This window comes from Tetrao urogallus (assembly GCF_951394365.1).
Source record: "Tetrao urogallus genome assembly, chromosome: 1".
Lineage (NCBI taxonomy): Eukaryota > Metazoa > Chordata > Aves > Galliformes > Phasianidae > Tetrao > Tetrao urogallus.
Window position 1 is genome coordinate 82330914 of NC_136813.1, and position 20226 is coordinate 82351139.

The following is a 20226-nucleotide window of genomic DNA, read 5'->3' on the forward strand; positions in this document are numbered from 1 at the left end:
TTTCTCTTTACTGTAATGCTAATATGAATACCCAAATAACAGTTTTTAGGCAAAAGATGGTAGCAGAAGCATTATGCAACATGGTTTCTTCTCAATGGGCAAGGAAGGGAATAAACAGGTGGACAATGACTGTTAATAGTGTGTTTTGTGGTTTAGGAGGAGTTTGATATGCCTCCCTGTGTGTTTGTCTGGTTTTGAAGGATCTAGTGTACCTAAGTGGCTTGTGGTTGGTTTCAAAGCTATACAGCACAAAGGCAGGAACTCGTTCTGTTGAGAGATGATCTGAAAATAGCAATAGAAAATGTACTTGAGGTTAAGGCATTGTCTCTGTGGTATGATTATTCTTTGTTTGAAAGTGAGTGTGGATGGTGCAGAGAAAATGGGTCTTCTGCATGACTCCCCAAAAATAAGAAGTCTTTCTGTTTGTAAGAGATAGAAACATTTGCTTGAATGCTGAACTTGGTGGCTGCCAATTTTTTATTATAAAATTTCTATGCTATTAAATGATGGGGCATGATCAAATTATTTGCAATGGCTATTAGAACACTGGAACATTTACTGTTATTTGAGGAATCCCACATGTTGATCCAACTCTGTTTACTGCTGTGCATCTCCCATTAATACCTGTTTGTGTTTGAGAATGATGATTCATCAACAGCACAGCTCTGGCATTCCTGCCTGTGGGCTTTGTTGCACTACGGCAGTGTGATCTTCAGTAACAGAAGCTGACTTCTCCAACTGGCTTATTTTGAAACCCTGTCACATAAATATAAATGTAAGATCAGCACAAGACAGTGTTTAGGAACAGTTGAGTGGTAATGATCACGACAATGTAGCAAAATGCTGTGCTGTGAAATACTTTATGTTCAGGATTATTTTTCTAGAAATAAAATTTTAACTATTATTCTTTTTTGGTGAACTTAGGCTGTAAAGGTGTCTACTGGTTCTGGCAGAGGAAGATTTTGCCTTAATGTGCTATGGGAGCATGCTGATCAATTGCAACTCCATGGCTACGTAGGACAATCTTTTTTCTCTAGCCATTAACAAAGAATAGTATTGTGTATTGTATGAGAGATGTTGAGTTTTGAAGGAACTAAGAAAGGAGCTAAACCCAACTAAACAACATCATGACATTTCCTTTAGCAGAGCCATTACAGTTACACTGCCTGAGGAGCTGTATCCCTGCATTTAGAGCAACTTAAAGTGGCTGCTCTGTTCTCGTGAAGAATTCTGTATGATGCAGGGCTTGTAAGGCAATGAATGTGGGGGGTCTTTTCAGTATCCTTCAGGACACCACTTTATAATTCCCACATGTGCATACCCCTGCACATCTGGAAAACCACTGGTGGCAGATTTTTTCTCAAATTCTTCTAACCAAAACTTAAATTATGTGAAATTGAGATGGGCATGTTTCTGAGGGCAGATTTCAGTAACAAGCTTGAAAATCAAAGTAGGCCTTAGAAGGTTTGTAGTATTTCTGGATTGGAATAAGTCTATACTGAAACCTGTAAAAATGACTTTGAGTAAGTTTTATTTGAGGCTGAATTTGAACAGTATTATTGTTGCATTGATGAACAAATCCTGAAGAGAGGAATTGCCTCAGACTTGAACAAAATAGGATTATTTTTTGTATCTCTGTTTCACTCTGAGAGTCACTTTTCTCATTCTTCTATTCCAGTGTAATACTCAGGACAAAATGACTTCTCTACCTATTTCCCTACTCTAAAAGATCGCAAGGAATGAGTGTCTGGAAACATCACAAGAAAACTGGGACTTGAAAATAAATAAAAGATAGTGTTACCCAGTTACAGAAGGAGGGCAGTCAGCCAAGTGAAAAGAGCAGAATAGTAATTAAGGCGTATAACCATTTGCTGTAATATTTTGCTGTGAGATTTCATGACCCGTGTTCATGAGCTTTTTGTGTTCTCTTAAAGCAAAGCATAGCAGTGCTTGTGCTAGGTTTAAAAAAAAAAAAAAAAAAAAAAAAAAACCACCAACAAAAACAAAACCTTTGAGGTTGTTGCTTCTGTCTCATCAACTGGAAGCATTTAAGAAAAGGGACAAATGCAGAATGTCTTTGTTTCCACCGTTGACAGTTTTTTGTTGCTTTAAGTGAACTACTGCCCCTGTGTTCCCTTAGTTAAGTTTGTATCTGTGCCATCAGTTAATACACCTGATAAAAGGGAAAATTAAAGCAAACTTTCTAAATTTAGTGAAGTCTCCTGAATGGTGTTGTCTCTATATTGGTATAGCCCAGGACAAACCACAGTCAAAGGTCTTTGTGCCTCTTTTTCAAACCACCCATTTAATTAACTTTTAAACCATTTATAGTTTTTATTTAGACAAGAACGTCTTCAATGAATTACATTTTTTTGGTACATTATGTCCTGTCTTTTTGCTGGGATAATAGCTTCAGCTGTTCTCTGAAAATTTCACAGAGCCCAATATAAGCAGGCAAATTGATGATGAATTTTGAAAATACTGTAGTCTTTTATATTATATGTAAATGCACATAATCTGAGTGTTATGTATTCCCCAGCATTCTAGTGAATTTGACAGTCTGAATCCTACTTACACATTTCTGCAGCAGAATGAAAAATGAGCAATGCTGAATAATCTTTCTAGCAATGAAAAGGTCTCTTAATCCTGCTTTTTTATCTACTTTTCCACACTGGAGAGTATCTTCCACTGTCTGAAAGCATTCATTTATTTATGTTCTCTTTGTCTCTGTAGTATGTCCTGAATGATCTTGTCAGGTTAGTTTGTAACAGCAATAAGGGTTTTCACTCAGTGCACCTAGGGACGAGAATTCACCATTAAGCTAAGTTTACTCCAAACCTGGGGACCTGGAAATGCAAGTGTGCCTCTTGTGATTTGCCTTTAGTTGGTTGAACTTCCCTATTTGCAAACATATGGAGTGTGTATAGACAATTAAGCATTTTTCTATTTAAACAAATTGTATTTCAGTAGCCTGGCTTACTCCCTTCACAAACAAGGTGAGAATGTTCCATGGGTGAGATAATCAGTCATTCAGACCCTTAGTGAGTAGCCAGAGACAGCCTCTCCTTTCTCTTCCTGCGCTCCCAGAGCATTGTTTGTCCTGTACTCTAGCCTGGTGAAACAGCTCAGGTTTTGCTCCCTTATAGGCAAGGTGCCCTTGGCCCAGGCTGTCCTCAGGACTCTGCTTTCTCCTGGTGCACAGGCTTGTCTGTTGTGTCATGTCATAGGAGCATGCACCTCTGCCATGAGCCGTGTCATGGATGCTTCCTGTGAACCTCAGGTCTTTGGGAAATGTTGAATCTGCTCAAGTCAGCAGCATCTGAGGATTGTGCCTCCGTGGATGGAAGGTGTGATGCTGAGTTGTGGTACAGCAGAGTGGGTTTTATTCTCCTCTTTTATCTCATGTGCCGCTGGTTTATGAGTTCTCAGATCTGGAAGAAGTACTTGTGCTCTTGTGAAGGAGACGCAATATTTAGGAAGCCTAAGATAAGGGAATCCAACTTACGAGATTTGGCGGGTGTGCTTCACTGACAGTAAAAAAACCCAAACCAAAACAAAAAACAAACAAACAAAAAAACAACCAAAAATATTGCAATTGAGGAATAAGGTTACTTGTATAAAGAAGAAATGTAATTCCTTTCTTTGTGGGAGTTCATGTTATATCTGCCTCTAAACTGTATGCAGGAAATGTGATCTTATTTTCCTTTTTTTTTTTTTTTTTTTTTTTCTCCCCCAGTGATACTGGGGGAATATTCAGCAGGCAAACCTTGCTTTAGAAGCTCCTTGAAAGTGTTATAGATTTGCAGAAACATGACAGAGTGCATTTTAGAACAATTTTTTGCAGTGATGCATTGAATGTTTTTAAAAGTGAATTCCTGAAGGTATTCTGCAGTACCTGTAGCTCAGCAGCATGATATTCAAATCTTATTGTAGAATTAAGAAAATTGATCACCAGCATTCCACATGCATGGTGGTGCTGCTAAGAGTGTGGGGTTTGATCACTGTTTTGTTTTTTTCTTTAAATGATTGTGGCAAGCGAGCAGGCAATTGATTAAACATGAGTACATTCATGCACACAGTTTTAAAGTGTGCTGCTAGTAAAGTTCAGTGATGTCATAGAAAGACCATCCAGTCATTTTCCATGGATTAGTGTTTGTTATTGTCAAATTTGAGCGTACAGGTGTAGTAGTGTATCTGTTCTGGCTGTCATGGACAAAACGTGTCGAAGTTTATCAAGTCTTGGTTATTGAATTCAATGATATAATAAATTCATTATTTTCATAGAAAAATACCTTTCAGCCTGCACCACTTCTGTCTTCCATCTGCTGTGTACCAAAGAAAGTGTCTCAGCTCTTAGTTGAAGTTTTTGTTGTTTAATGGAATGGTGTTCCCTGCATGAGCACCACGTTTCCTTGTGGCAGGAAGCCTGGCTGAGGATGTTCTGTGCAAACAGCTCTGCATCCTGTGGTCTCTCTGCGAGTGTCTGCGTTCATACTGTGTTTGACCTATGGACTGGAATAACTGCACTGCAGAGGTACATGATCAAACAGTAGCTGCTGAACAATACTGAACTCAATTAAAAAGTTCTTCCACCTGCCATTCCGTAGGATTCTGAAATGCACAGTATTTCCTCTTTTGAGATGTTGTTCAGCATTTGTATGATTAGTTTGTAGGTGTAAGAGGGAAAGGAAGGGGGAAGGTTTTCAATCTAAGCATTTGCTGAAAGTTACTTAGAATTTCTAAGAACTTTTCATTTAAAAGGGGAAGGAACTGGTCTTTCTAACAGACATCTGAACTACCATCTCTGTAAAATCTTGCAGTTTTCTTAGTAACAGATTCAAGTACTAATGAGAAGGATTTCTTTGGATAATATTCTTAAGCAAATATTTAACCCCAAAATACCACTCCAGGGAGTGAAGGCTTATAAAAGCAATCAGACTAGCCTCAGTTGTTGGGTTTGGTCTGGAGATTTTTGGTTACATTTGAAGCAATGGTGAAGAAAAAGGTTCAAAAATCTTTTACCAGTAGAACTGTTGGTTATATTTGATTCTCTTGATATGCTTTTCATAGCATGGGGTATATTCTTCACCAGGCTGTGTTTTTCGTTCAGTAGATTGTGAAAGCAAAGCTATGTTATTTATTTTGTTAGCCTCTGGTTGTATTTTCTGCTTTCAAACGTTGATTTGAAATTGTAAAGTATGTTGTTAGTTGGATTTTACTACTTCATCTTGTACGCTACACGGCCCTAATAAATATTCATGCTAACTTTTATTTTGACTTGTTTTTGGTTTTGTATTTTAAAAAGCTTTCAGGGGGGAAAAAAAGCTTTTTCTGTGAAGTGGAAGAAGTATTTTATACTTGAGAGCCTGGCGTCTGAAAGTGCTGGGAGTTCCTAAGTATGTTTTAAGTCATAAGGAATGTGGGTGTTCAGTATACTTGTAAAATCACGCTATCAATGAATGGAGTGTCCAGCTGTTTAGATGAATTAAATCACTGAACTGTTTATCTCCCTTCCCATTTCTACCCTGCCTCCTACCCTGATGCTGTTTCCTCAGCATTATGCGGATTGCTGTTTTGTGAGGTACTTGGATATGTATGTGTGTACATTGGGTCATCTATTAATCATGTATTCAGGAGTTAGAAGATGTACCTCAGAAGGTGTATGAGCATTATGGTGAAGCTTTGGGCAGCTGCCTTGCTGTTATCTTTTCTGACTTGATTGGACGACAAGTCCTGTGGAAATTACCATCTGTGGTTGTGTATTTGAAAAACTTTATGATGTTGCCAAGTGAGTAGAATAAAAGTGTATATATGCTTTTAAGGCGGTGAACAGTTGAAAGTCTGATATTGTACCAGAGGTAGTGCCTAACATTTCATGGCCTAGGGCTTTTTATTTGTTTAAGATTACAGGAATGGAGTTAATAGCCTATAGATTTTTTGCATGTGTGAGCTTGTAGTTGGAGTATTACTGATAGAAGTGGTAAAGGCAGGAGTTATCATAGAATATTAACTTAGAATGATCAGTGTTTGTCAAAAAATTTGTTTTGTTTGTTTGCTTTTACTTACTGTGCTTTCTGGAAAGGTTACTTTAAGATGCTGTGCTCCAAGAGGGAAAGATGAGTTCAAATATGCTGATTTTCCATTGTGTCTAAAAAAAATTATTAAGGATGTAAATACTCAAAGTCACGTGGTTCCTTTTTAACTTGGGAGGTTTGCTCTTCTGCCATACAATAATGATTTCAATCCTGACAGGTTCTGTCTCTAAAGCCTTGGAGAGAACCCAAAACATGGCTACCAGCAGCCACTTGTTTACAGGTGGAAATGCGGGGAAATATTTACAGATGAGTCTTTTTTTCAGTACTGGTGGAATGGGAATAAAGTGAGTGGAATAAGTCACGGGGAAAAAAAATCTGTCCTTTTCTCTTGCTCTGCTGCCTGGTTTTATCTTGCAGGAAGACATTTTTTACATACTTCTTTGGAAAATAAACTTGTCTGTGTTAATTCTGAGGATGTTTGCTGGGTTGAAGAGCACAAGCTGTGTGCCACAAGTTGATATATTAATAAGTAATAATAAAGTAATGAGACTGACCCCAAATGTCTGTGTGAGACAGAGATTGAACAGATAAATCTTATTAGCTTTTCAGTATTAGCTTTTCAGTAAGAAAAAACTGTCCTTATCACTTCTGTTTGCTCCCTGAGGGCATCTGTTACGCTACAGTTGCTGTGCAGGACATGGAAACAGAGCTGTTACTCTGTGTAAGGAGAAATGCTGAAGTGTGAAGCTTGGGTATCCAGCATTTGATTGCTGGGAAAAAAAAAAAAAAAGTAACACTACTGATAATGATAAATTACTAACCAGGCTTACATAAATGTATCCTTAACTTCTCAAAGCTGTATTGGCAAATGAGATATTTGGGCAAGTTGTGAGGGGCTGGCTATACTTCAGAAATAGAGGCAGCAGCAGTGGCAAGAGCTGTTACTGTTTGCTGTGTCCTTCACGTGAGGACATGGAGGCACCGTCCTTTCCGTGGTGCTTACTTCAGTTACCTACTCTGTACCAAGGACTGTCTCTGAGATGACCTGTTCCTCTCTGAAAGATCTTTAATGGATTTTCCTACTGGAAATGCTCATCAGTTATGTTTTCCGTTTTAAACCCAAACCAATGATTAGTTTGACCTTCACATGATGATACATTTTGGTATTGTGTCAACTGATGTAAGTTGCATCTCTTGCAAACGCAACCATAAGGCAGAAGGCAGAATGTTTACTATGTGAAGTACTGGAGTAAAGGTTGGCCAAAAGAGGCAGAAAACTGCTGTGGAAATGTCAAGTTATGATTAATATCCTGTGGGAACAGCTCTGTAGAATTGTTCTGAATAATTTCTCTTTTGCCATTTCACCTAAAAGCTAGCATCCATATAATATGGTGTGTGTGCCCACTGTCTGTACCCAACTACTAAATGGTGGTTCTAGGGCAGGAGAAAACTCTAGAATCCCACCGTCAGGTTTTTGAACTTTTAGTCTGTAGTGCTTCTGGAACATAGCTAGTTGGAAAGAAGGAGAGAAATATAAAGCATGATAATAAGTGGGAATGTGAAGATAAATGAATAAAGGTCCTTTTCCTCCTATGTCAGAGCAGAAGCAGCTTATTTAGGTGTTCTGTGCCTTTCTGTTGTTTGTACAGCACCCACTGGTATTAGATGATGGAGCTGTCTTGATTGGTTATGTCCAGAAGGATTTAGAAGACAGCTTGAGATTATTATCTCTTTCTGTACAGTTAGCGTAAAGTGTCGTAGTATAATATACTTCAGGTTAACCTTTACAATTGAAAAATTTGGATGCTGGCAAAGATGACCTGAGGCCTTGAGTCTTGAACTATTTCTGCAGTGGAAATCTATGTCTTCTGCCATGTCCTATGAAGTCACTTTTAGCAATAGTGAATGCTTGCTTTTGCTTCAGTGCACTTCCCACACAGTGATCCACTGAGCCACTTTGCACTTTACTCCTCCAGCCCTGTGTCTGACTGCTGCTTGCAAGGCGCTGCTGAATCTCTACCACTGCTTTTTATGTGAGAAAGGCAGGCAGGCCAGGCAGTCTGTTCAGCTCTGGCAACTTCTGCTGCATGCCCTTCTGTCAGGGGAGGTGTACAGCTGAGGCACAGAATTAGCTGAGGGCAAAGAGCTTGAAAACAGCCAAATAATGATTACAGGAAAAAATAAAAAAATCTCACATTCTCCATTCATTTGATGAGCAGGTTCTTTTGGAGGAATCTGTCACTTTAATTGGCTTCTTACACAGTGTAGAAAAAAGGATGCTGATATACTTAAAAATGCAGGTTTCTCATCCAGCCCATTTTGAGGTGGACACCATGGGACGATGCACTGAGCATTTCATGGCAAGGCTTACGTGATTGGTGAGCTTTGTGTGCTCTCCATAGGAAAGCATTGTGGCATTGTGTATAGTGAAAAACAAGACAAGGCATCAGTCTAAGTTCACAACCCCTTTATGATTTAAGCAGTTTGTGTCTTTTGGTAGGTTTCTGGACAAGTGTACTTTTGAACAGCTTAGCTACGTCTTACGCTGCTAATGAGTACATTTACTCATACATTCTGTATGCTTGTGTTTGAGGTAGTCATGCTGCATCCTCTTCACAGTCAGTGAAGAAAGATAGATGCTACCAGACAGGGACTCCTCTGACCTTTAAAAATCTTCTTGCAAGGTGAGTCATGCCCTAGAAACGCCTGTTTCTCTCATTTGCTTCTAGAGCAAGACTGGGATGACTAGGTCAGAGTAAATAACAGATTAATCTCAAGATTTTTCATGCCTCTACAGAGGTGACTTGTGTAATGTGTGTTTATGTTTAGTATCTTTGCTGTGCATGAAAACAAATTAAAAACTCATTAAAAAACCTGAATCTGGTTGCTTTTCTAATCACACTGTAATACTCTTTATTTGCTGCTTGTGGTAATAACTATACCATACTGATGTTGCAGAAAGGGTCGGTGAGCGCATAGCATCTAAAGGCTGAAATAATGGAGTACTGGACCTCTGACCTCCTGCACATACCCCGTGCACACATACCACGTGCACATTTCCTCAATCTTGTACACCTTAGTTCCCTTTACCATTGCCCCATAAGCCAGAGAGGGATTTCCTGTTTGGGTGGCTGGTCTTCCAAACACTGGTTCCCTCTTCTCTGGCTCTGCAGTTTGGCTGTGGTTTCTCAGCAGTCTCACTGCAGCCCTATTGCAAAGCTCAGAGACCCTTTAATTTTCTTCATGGGGAAAGCAAGGTCATTGATATAATTTTATCATATGGACTAAACCTCAGGTTGATAGTCATGAGTTTATCTGGAAAATAAATATTTTATGAAGTCGAAACTTTTAAGAATGCTCTTTGTAGTATTCTTAATTCATCCAATTAGTGAAAACATTTGAACATTTTAAGACTTAAGAAGCTTTTATTGAAATTTTTGAAGAAAAATCAAGTTCTGCAGAGTGTAGCTGCTGGCATTTGTTGTTGAGGAGGTTTTCTCTTATGGGAAAATCTTGGTCAAATATATTGATATTTCAGTAAATTACTTTTTGCAGCTAAAAGAAACAGATGCAGACTATTGTTTTACTGTGTATCTTCTGCCTCGTGTTGGCTGAAACCTCCCAGAGATCTGGCAGGGTTGCATGTGATAGCTGCTGCCCGGAGCAGCCTCAAGTCCCAGTGGAAAGGAAAGAAGGTGGTTAAGGAGCAGGAAGGGGGAAGATGGGCTACGACTAGATCATGGAGCAGCAGCTGCTGGCTGATAGTGGGGAAGTCTGTGCTTTCAGGAATCCTGGGTTCGCTCTTGTACAGGCATCACGTGGTGACAAATGCAATCATGTCATATGTATAATTTAACTTTTCCTAAACTCATTGTATTTGATAAGTGTAGGGATGTACTTGCTGGTGTTGTTCTTGCTGTCCATTTTCAAGAGATTTTTCATATCAAGAGATTTTCTTGCTGCCAAAGTTCACGCTTGTTTTATTGTGGGGAAGGAGTGTTAGAGTTTCTGAAGAGTAAGCAGTTGGTACATTTTCTTCTACTTACCTTAGTTAAATGCTGTAAATATGAGTCTTGGTTAAATTTATAATTTGTCTAGCTATGAAAAAAAAAAACACATGCAAGATGGGACATGCTAGAACTTCTGCTTTAAAACAGTCTAAATCTGTTTTGTTCTAGACCTCAGTTCACTGTTTACTTTCTGTAATGGAAAGTAAAAGATGAAAAGAATAACATAGAAGTAAGGTAAAGTTCAGTACTGTATGACTACTGCTTTTATAAACACTGTGAGTAAGCGATAACATTGAGATGAGTCAAGCCCTAGGTCATATTTTTACCGGCAATTTAGTATTGCACAAATGCTTTTGCTTAACAATAAAAATATGTTTTGACTTCCTTCATTTCTTTGTTCAGGTCTTTTTTTGTCTTGTTTGTTTAATTTTGCAAGCTAACATACTGAGTTTTATTTACATTCCTACCCTGGGAGGTCTTGTGTTTTCTGGTTAAATGCTCAGCCAGGACAGTGATCTGTATTTACTCAGAGATGAAGAAAAGAAAAAGAAAAGACTGCTACCTTGTTGTGTCGTTTTATTTCCCTTCCTTGAATTCTACTCGTACGCATATTAGCTAAAGAAATGTAATATAGAGAGGATTATTAGACACTTGTTGAATTTAAGGCTTCATCTAAAGCAGACATGTCCAACCCCATGGGCTGCATATGGCTCGGTACAACTCACACTGTGGCCATATCCTGCCCTGCGCCAGCATAGCAGCAGCCTGGCCCCTCAGCACCATCAAACACTGATGCACTACAAACCCCCTTGGAGCTGAAGCAGGACATGGAAAGGGTACAGCATGGTGCTGGCTCAAGTGATGGCAAATCACTTTATGCAATTGGATATGTTGGCAAACACAGTCCTGTGAACAGCAAAAAATATGCAGCTGTCCTTTCTGTTTTGATACAGGAATTGGAGAACAGGTTTCAAGATAGATAGATGAATAAATCATCAATTTTTTGGTTTATTTGCAACTTCAGTTCCAGTTGATGTAAATACTATACTTGCAAATTTTCAAAGGAAATTTATATAATTGCAATCAAAAGTCTGATCGTGTCTCTTTGCTGAACTTTTATCAGCCCTCTCTTACAGAGAGAAATACCCCTCGCTTCACAGTCATGGCTCATTCATCTCCTCACTTTTTGGCAGTGAGCACAACTTGTAAGCAAATACTGTCGTGGCTGAAGCACAAAAAGAATAAAATGTCATCATAAATCTATGTCAAATGCCTTGAGAGCTCATTGAGAATTGCAGCCACTGGCATGGAACTAGACTGATCCGTTAATTTCACAAACGCGGGGTCACATATAGTTTGTTATATGTTTTAATTAAAAAAAAAAAAAAAGTTATTTGCATACATTAGGTGCATTATATATTTAGCAAGGGCTGCTCCAAAAGTCATGCTTCCTGTTTTATGATGTTGGCCCATGATGTCAGAAGCGGATGTTAGCTGTATAGCAGTAGAGGTTGAACCTTCCTCCCAGTATCCTGTTACATTTTGTTGCCATGTGACAGTAGGCAGAAGAAGAGCGCTCTGACACAATGGTGTCTGACATAGAAGTGCAGATGAAGAAAAGGGCTGCAATTGAATTCCTCCATTAAAAAAAATTATATATATATATAGCACCCACTGACATTCATTAATGCTTACTGATTGTTGATGGTGACCAACCAGTGGATGTGAGCACAGTGAGAAGGTGGGTGGTGCATTTCAGCAGTGGTGACAGTGATGTGAAAGACAGGCTGTGTTTCAGATGGCCACGCACAGCTGTCATGCCAGAAAATGAAAAACATCTCAATCAACTCACTTGTGTGAATTGATGATTTTGATCAGAGAATTGTGAATGGAGCTGAATATCGGTTTCAGTGTGTTGGAATCAATGTTGACAACATTGAATACTGCAGAGTTTATGCCGAGTAGGTCCCACAAATGCTCATACAGGAACAGAACTAACACTGTAGGCGGGTTTGTCAAGAAGTATTGAACCAGTATGAGGCTGAAGGTGATAGCTTCCTGGATCATAGTTACTGATGATATGTGGTGTCGCTAAATGAGCTGTAGTTAAAAGGTTGTCTGTGGAATGGTGGTGTATAGATTTCCCATCAAATAAAAGGTTGAGGGCTCAACCCTTGGCAAGTAAAGTGATGTGCATCATCTTTTAGTGTAGGAAAGATGTGATACTTCTGGATTTCCTAGAAACCGGACTGCCACGTTCTGATGCTGACTGAGCTGAAAGCTTGAACGTCCAGAGTCAGGCCGGAGAAGATAACTTTTCTCCTGCAACTTGATTACACCAGACAGCAGACCAGTTTGAAAACTATGGAGAACATTGCCAGTCTTGGCTGGACAGTCCAACCACCTCTACCATGTAGTCCAGGTTTGGCACCTCCTGACTTCCAATTGTTCAGGTCAAAGAAAGATGGACTAGGCAACATTTTGTAGGAACAACATTGTCAGTGTAGCTGTGGAACAGTGGGTCACCTGTGCTGGTGCAGATTTTTCCAAGTGCAGTATTCGGGTTCTTGTGCTTCTTTTGCTCATCACTGGCAAAAAAGCATAGCTAATGGCGGTGACTGTGTTGAAAAATAGTGTTTTGTTGCTGAGAATTTGCTCTGTCAAGTAGCGTTATTGTACTCTTTGTTGTAGCTTCCATGGAAAGAAATAGTAGGCATCACTTTCAGAGCAACTTACCTGTGTATTTACTTTGTTTTAAGTGCTTTCTCATGTTACTCAGTTATTTATTTATTTTCCATGGCTGAAAAATAAATACAGATACCTATAGTAGGAACTTGGCTTGAATGAATGACTAGCAGCGCTGAGCCTTAAGTCTTAGCTCTCTCCTTGTACACGTTAGGTTCTGATTTCATTATATAATAAGGTGAAATTCTTCACATGCTTAATGGGCATCAACATTATCGCTTTAGTGTTTAAACTCTCGTGGGTTTGGTTTTGAAATTCAGTTACAACATCACTGTAACCTAGATATAGCTTGAGGCATTGACTGTGGTTGTAATAAAAAATGCAGTCTTTTACTTACAGAATAACTTTACCAAGTTATGAGAAAGCTGGAATTGTTCCTGACCTAAAAACTGAGCTACTTCTGAATGCATTGTTTTTGTTTGATAGATGAAAGTAAACACACTTGTGCTACGTGAGTTTCGAAAGCTGATGTAGAGGGTTGGATGTTTTGGCTTTTTTCAGCTTATGTTCATTGTGGTGCACTGATACAAGTTTGTATGATGGTATTCTGTGCTTTCAGTGTCTTGCCAAACAATGCTGCAGTCACTCGTATGTGTCTCTTTTTTATAATGCAATATATGACTTCCCAGATAATACATCTTCCGGTTTTCATAAGTAAAGATCTTTCAGGTTTGCTTCTGGCAAAAGAAAAAAGAAAAAAAAAAAAAAAGGGAAAAAGGAAAAAGAAATCAATTTGCTACTTGCATTATGATATTGAGTAAAGTTCTCAGTCAGACTATGTGCTGTTAACCAAGATCACTCTTGGTTTTCTTTTCTTTCTGCTTAAATTCAGCTTCTGCCAAAGATGGAAAAGGTGCTCTTTTTTACCTTGTATATTTATTCATTTTGTGCAACAAATATTTCACAGTGCTTCAATATGTGCTGGCACTTAGCATACCTGGGTGTGTGCTGTGCAAACAGACCATTGAGAAGTTAGCTGGTTTTTCTTGCTCTTGAATGTTGGAAGTGCTATGTTTGTGTTGAAACAGGAAGAGGGATGGATTGGCCATTATGCTCTGATCATGGTAAGTTTTACATTTGCTAAGGGTTGTTGATGTGATGTTCCTTTATATGTGCCTTTTTATGCCTTCATGCTATTTTATTAGACTTGAAGGTGAAAGTTCTTCCCATCCTTCTCCCATAATAGATTACTAAACAGCTATGGGCATCAGAAAAAAATAACTGAGGCTGAATATGTTTAGGAGGCTACCTAGTAATGCCATCATAGTTCTTTATTTTATTTTGGACCCTGTGTGAATGAACTCAAATAGAACACAGCATTGGAGTGTTTTAAACAGCATGTACATTTGATTGCCAAAGCCAGATGTGATGGATCTGGGTTCAGCACATCATGATACAGGTGCCAGCATTGGATTAGGAGTTGTGGCCTCTTGAAATGTGTGTGGGAGGCAGCAGTACCACTGTGCCTGCTCACACTGAGCTTTGCTGTTTGCCTTGCACAGCTTTCATATTTATGATTGGTGCCTTTCTTCAGGAACGATGTAACTCAACTGAAGTGACCCAATGAAGGTCAGCTATTGCCCACAACATCATCTTGCTCCTGTTGGATCAGAATTTCTTTGCCAGTATGGAAATAGTAGCTGCAGATGAAGGCTGCTTCACTTCAGTGATATGAGGTAATGCTGTTCTCCTACTGCTTCCACACACGTGGAAAATGCTCCTCTGCTGCTGAGTCACCAAATGGTTCCAATATCAGCTTCTGATGAGTAAACATAATGGTTTGGCCGGGGGAGTAATTTCCTGCATCAAGCCTCTTGTTGATAGTGCTGTTGAAGAAAAGAGGATGATTTCTTCCATCCCTGCCTCTTTCTCAGGGGCAGGATGCTTCCCCCGCTTCCAGAGAAGATGGCAGAGATGGGTGGAAAGTGTCTCAGAGTGCCCAGGGGGCTGCTGATCTGCTGCATTCACAGGTTGTGTTGATGAACAGTGTAGCAAATTGCAGGGGGTTTGCTGTATTTCCTGTGCTTTTGACTAACATCCCTCACAGAGACTCAGTTTCAACGGTGACGTGTTTCAGGTTGTCACAGGCAGCTGTACTAACAATTAGGAAAATCAAACAGCATATTCTTCCCCTCTGCAGTGCTTTGGGTGTTTTTTTTTTTCCTTTTTCCTTCCTGTTTTTAGTCAAGCCTTTAAGTAATTCTTTTGCTTTATTAGTGTAGGCAAATGCTCTCTGGGTAGACTTGGGACCTACATACAGTAGATACATAGTATACAATAGAATGAACAGCGGTGTCTCAAGAGCCATCCTGCTCATGAGAATCTGTTATTTCTGATGCATCTTCCCCCAACAACAGCTTCAGAGAGGGAGACTGCATTCTAGAATTACCATTTTCACAGGGATAACAAGTGCAAAAAGCATGTAAGGAGTATTAAACATTTTCATAAGTAGTCAACGTGGATTCGCCAAAGGGAAATCATGCTCGACCAACCTGATAGCATTCTGTGTCATCACTGGCTTGGTAGGTGGGGGGAAAGCAGTGGATGTTGTGTGCCTTGACTTCAGCAAGGCATTTGGCACCATGTCCCGCAACATCCTTGTTATGAAACTTAGAAAGTGTGAGGATAGATGAGTGGATGGTGAGGTGGATTGACAACTGGCTGACTGGCAAAGCTCAGAGAGTGGTGATCAGTGGTGCAGTCTGGTTGGAGGCCTGTAACTAGTGGTGTTTCCCAGAGGTAGGTGCTGGGTCTGATTTTATTCAACATCTTCATCAGTAACATGGACGAAGGGATAGACTCTACCCTCAGCAAGTTTGCTGAGGATACAGATCTGGGAGGAGTGGCTGACGTGCTGGAAGTCTGTGCTGCCATTCAGTGTGACCTGGACAAACTGGAGATTTGGGCAAGGAGGAGTCATGACGTTTAACAAGAGTGATCTAGAGTCTTGCACCTGGGGAGGAATAACTGCATTTAGCAGTTAGTGGGTCACCTGCTAGACAGGAGCTCTGCGGAGAAGGACCTGGGTGTCCTGGTGGACAAGAGATTGGCTGTGAGCCAGAAGTGTGCTCTTGTGGCCAAGAAGGCCAGTGGTATCCTGGAGTGCTTTAAAAAGAGCGTGGCCAGCAGGTCAAGGGAGGTTATCCTCCCTCTCTACTATGCCCTAGTGAGGCCACATTTAGACTACTACCAGTTCTGAACTCCTCAGTTCAAAAAAAAAAAAGACAGGAATCTCCTAGAAGGAGTCCAATGGAGGGCCACGAAGATGATAAGGGGCCTGGAGCACCTCCTGTAAGAAGAAAGGCTGAGTAACCTGGGTCTGTTCAGCTTGGGGAAAAGAAGACTGAGAGGGTATCTGATAAATGTTAATAAATATCTAAAGGGAGGTGGGAGGAGAGTGCATGAGGCCAGGCTCTTCTCAGTGATGTAGGACAAGGAGTAATGGCCTAAAACTTAAACATAGGACGTTCTGTACTAGCATGCGGAAGAACTTCTGTATGATTAGGGTGATGTAGTGCTGGAACAGGTTGCCCAGAGAGGCTGTGGAGTCTGTGGAGATTAAAGACCCAGCTGGATGCCTACCTATACAACCTATTGTAATGTACTGCTTTATCAGAGGGGTTGGACTCAATGACCTCTTGAAGTCCCTTTCAACTCTTGCAATTCTGTGATTCTGTAAACAGTCCCAATGAGCAGTTCTTTAACCCCTTCCATGAGGAAAGGGAAAAACAAAAAAACATGCTCAAAATGCTCACTTATACATGGTTTCTTTATATTGTGTCACTTCGTTCCTTCCTTCCCTCCTTTTTCTGCAAATCCAATGGTGGGTTGTCTTACCCTGAATAAGGAAATTAAGGCTGCAGCCCAAGCTAAATAGAGATTTAAAACTACCTTCATCCTTCTAGGGGGCTTTGGATTCTTCCATGCTTCCTAGTATGTGATTTAGTATTCACAAAATACACTGTTGTGTAAAATCTTCATTTGTTTTAGGATGAAAACGTTGTCACTTCCTAAACGTCCTCAAGGCTGCTTACTAAAACATCAAATGTCTGTTGAAAGGAGCATGTGCTTACATAGACATTGTTACTTTCTAACAGCTAGCTGGTTTGTCCTGTTTTTAAGCCCTAAAATGGTTCAAATATTCAGCATCTGTCAGCTTGTGCCTTTTTATCTGTTACATCTTAAAAATGGGCTTAATCACACGTTGTCTAAAGCAGGGAATTATTAAGTGTTACTTCATTTGAAACAGCGTCTCATTCCTATTAGCCAGTTTTGAGTAGAGGAAATGTTCCTGCTGTTTTGTTGTTGCTATTCTTTTTGTTTTACAAATACATGTATAATAGAAATGCCTACCACAAAAGGCATGTGAGCTCAAACATAGTCTGCTGCTATGAAGTGGGTGATGTTTTGTGTGCCTCAGTCCATGACGGAGGGAAGGCAGCGTTCTCACTGAGTTTCAGCACAGAATTGGTATCATCAGGCAGGACTGAAATAGAACACACTGACAAGGAGAAATTTTCTCTAGTTCTGTTTCACGTCGGGTAAACATACCAGATACCTAAACTAATCTTCAGACCTAAAAGATGTCCTTGACATAGTAGCATTGCATAAGCTAAGCTTTCCCTCTTGATTAAGCAGAGGTTATGGGTGTAATGACTTTAGGAACAATCTGGTCTGAACAAACATGAGTTTCTCTTGAGATGTTTGTGGAAGCTTCAGTAGTTAGACAGTGAATAGGATAATCCAATTATTTTTTCATCCTGTGTTGAGTAGCAGTTTCATAGTGCAGAAGAAAATCTGGAAGGTAAAGTGGGTTCTGTGCCTGCGTGTCAATCAGCTGGTATGTATGGCTACACTGGATAGCTGACAGGTAGAAAGCCAGGGTTATTTCAGCATCTGGTATGTTGTTGTAGCCCTGAACAACGCTGTTTGTGACTGTTTCAGACTGATGGCAGCTGATCTCCACCATGCTATTTCTCACTCCCCCTATTCAAAACAACTGCAGAAGAAAATATGATGAAAAAGGGCTGAAGGGTTGAGAAAAGGACACTTGTGGAGAACACTTGTCAATTACTTTCACAGGCAAAATAGACTCTGCATAGGGAAATTAATATAATTCCCCAAGTGGCGTAGAGTAACAGAATAGGGGCTGCAGTCAGTCCATAATGCTTTGTCTGTGCTGCTCCTCCCTGGTCGCTCTCTTTTCCTGCTGTATGTAAAGTCCTTCCCATGGGATTCCACGTGGACTTGCCACATGTGCAGCTCTCCCAGCACTGCTGCAGCATGGCTCTGTACCACAGGACCCACCCTTCGAACACTGCTCCACATGGGTGCCTACCAGCGGCAGCTCCAGCCTAGGCTGCTCCTGCAGGGGCTCTCCATGGGCTGTGCCTCCTTCGGGCTTCATCCACTGCTGCCCCGTCAGCTCCTACATGGCTGCACGTGGAGATCCAGTAGTGTCCTCTACATGTTTTTCCTGTTATTTCTCTTAAGTATCATCCTTATCTCTTCTTGCAGAGGCCACTCGTGCACCTGCCACTACCAGAGCCTTCCCAATAAGCCCCACACATAGCTATCATATGTCACCTTATTAATTCTGGAATACATATTTGGGAAAAAATGCCCAGTGTTGATGACAAAATCCCCCAGAATATCCACGGATGGGTGTTATGCTTAGCCAAAGGAAATTTTTCAGGCTTTCAGGTATTCTGCCAAGAATGCTAGCTTCTTTAGAATTAAATGAAAAAAGCTCAGAATATGTCCATACATCAAGTTAGGTTAAGGTGCAGTCATAAAGGTCTGTTTAAAAAATCTTTTGAGTGTTTTTCTCTTCCCTGGTTCCCCAGAAATACCAGAAAATATCTTACATAGAGCAGTGCTCTTTGTCAACCTGCTTGTTGTATCACTGCGTTGTTTTTCTGTAAGAACCCCAGTTATTTGCAGTGTATTATCAAGATAGAAATGGTGCTATCAGAGGCAATTTTAACACTTTTGTTGTTCTCATTTTCAGTTTGTACTGCACTTTCTTTACCCTTTTGGTTTTCTTTTTTCAATAAAACTTTTTTTTTTTTTTTTCTTTTTTTCTTCTTTTTTTTTTTTTCAGCAGAGAAAAACATAGAACCACAGAATGGCTTGGGTTGGAAGGGACCGCAAGGACCATGAATATCCAAGCCCCTTGCCACAGGCAGAGCTGTCAGCTGTTAGATTCTCAGAGTAATCTCAGCATAATTCTTAGATTAAGTCTGTTGCCCACCTACCTTGTCCCTTGTATGGTAAATTTGCAAACAGAAATTCAGAGCACCCTGACCCATCAAGTATCTTGTTTGTTCTCTGGTTGCTGGATTTAGCTCTCCATTTTATGCCAGAGCACTGTGCTCCCAAGCACATCATGCTGTTAGAACCTGGCTGGGATGGAAATACTGCTTTGCTGGGCAGTTCAGGGAAGAATTTAGCAGTAACAGTAGCAAGATATGATTCACACGTTGGTTGTCTTACTTTGCTTGCAAATAACTTGGTCTTAATGAATAGAAACTCAATTTTCAAGAGCCTAAGAATAAGTGTACTGCTCCAGCAGTTTCTGCTGTTGTTTGTCTTCCTGTTCAAAAATAAATGCAAAGAAGCGAAGTAGAATTTTTCAAGTAGCTTCCTGATGATTTTCTCCTAACAGGGTCAAGTATGGACCAAGGTGCCTCTTCTATTTTTGGCGTGGTTGGCTTGTTTATTTAAGTTGCTTTTTGCTTAGAATAAACAAAACAAAACAGAGTGAAATTTGTCTTATTTCCAAGTGGATTCACATTAGCTAGTCACTCATCTTTCTCAGTGTATTTAGTGGGCTCTTCTAAAATGTATCATCCTAAATTAAATCTGTAGTAAGTTAGTATATCACTTCTAAAAAGCTCCTGTTTCTCTGAAGTGGCTGTGATTAAGTGTAATGGGTGACTTGCTGAAGTTCAGATAGAGTACTTGTTGTTGGGTGAGTCTTACCGTTAGTCCTGTCCTTTGAGGTCTTTCCACTTTTTAAATTTTAACTAATTTTCTACTGTCCATTTTCAATTATTTAATTGCAGACAAATATATTGATCGTCCCACACCTGGCCATTATTATTATGGAAGTATAACAAAGTGAATGCAGTCATCTAAGCTTATTGCAGTAGGAAGAGAATTGCAAATTGTAACGCACTAGAGAGAGCCCTTGTGGGAATATAATTATCATCCATTAGAGTGAATAAACAACAACATAGAAAACATGAGTTATGCTTATTCCCTGAGATAACTTGATAGTATACAACTAAGTAGGCATTTATGATTTGGTGGCTTTCAAACCAGTACTTGATTAAGTCTTTCTTAAATCAGACCACAACAGTAATGTCAAAATCACTTCCATTTGTTTCTTTTGACTTTCAGATAGTTTGAAGTAAATGGCACTGAACTACAGT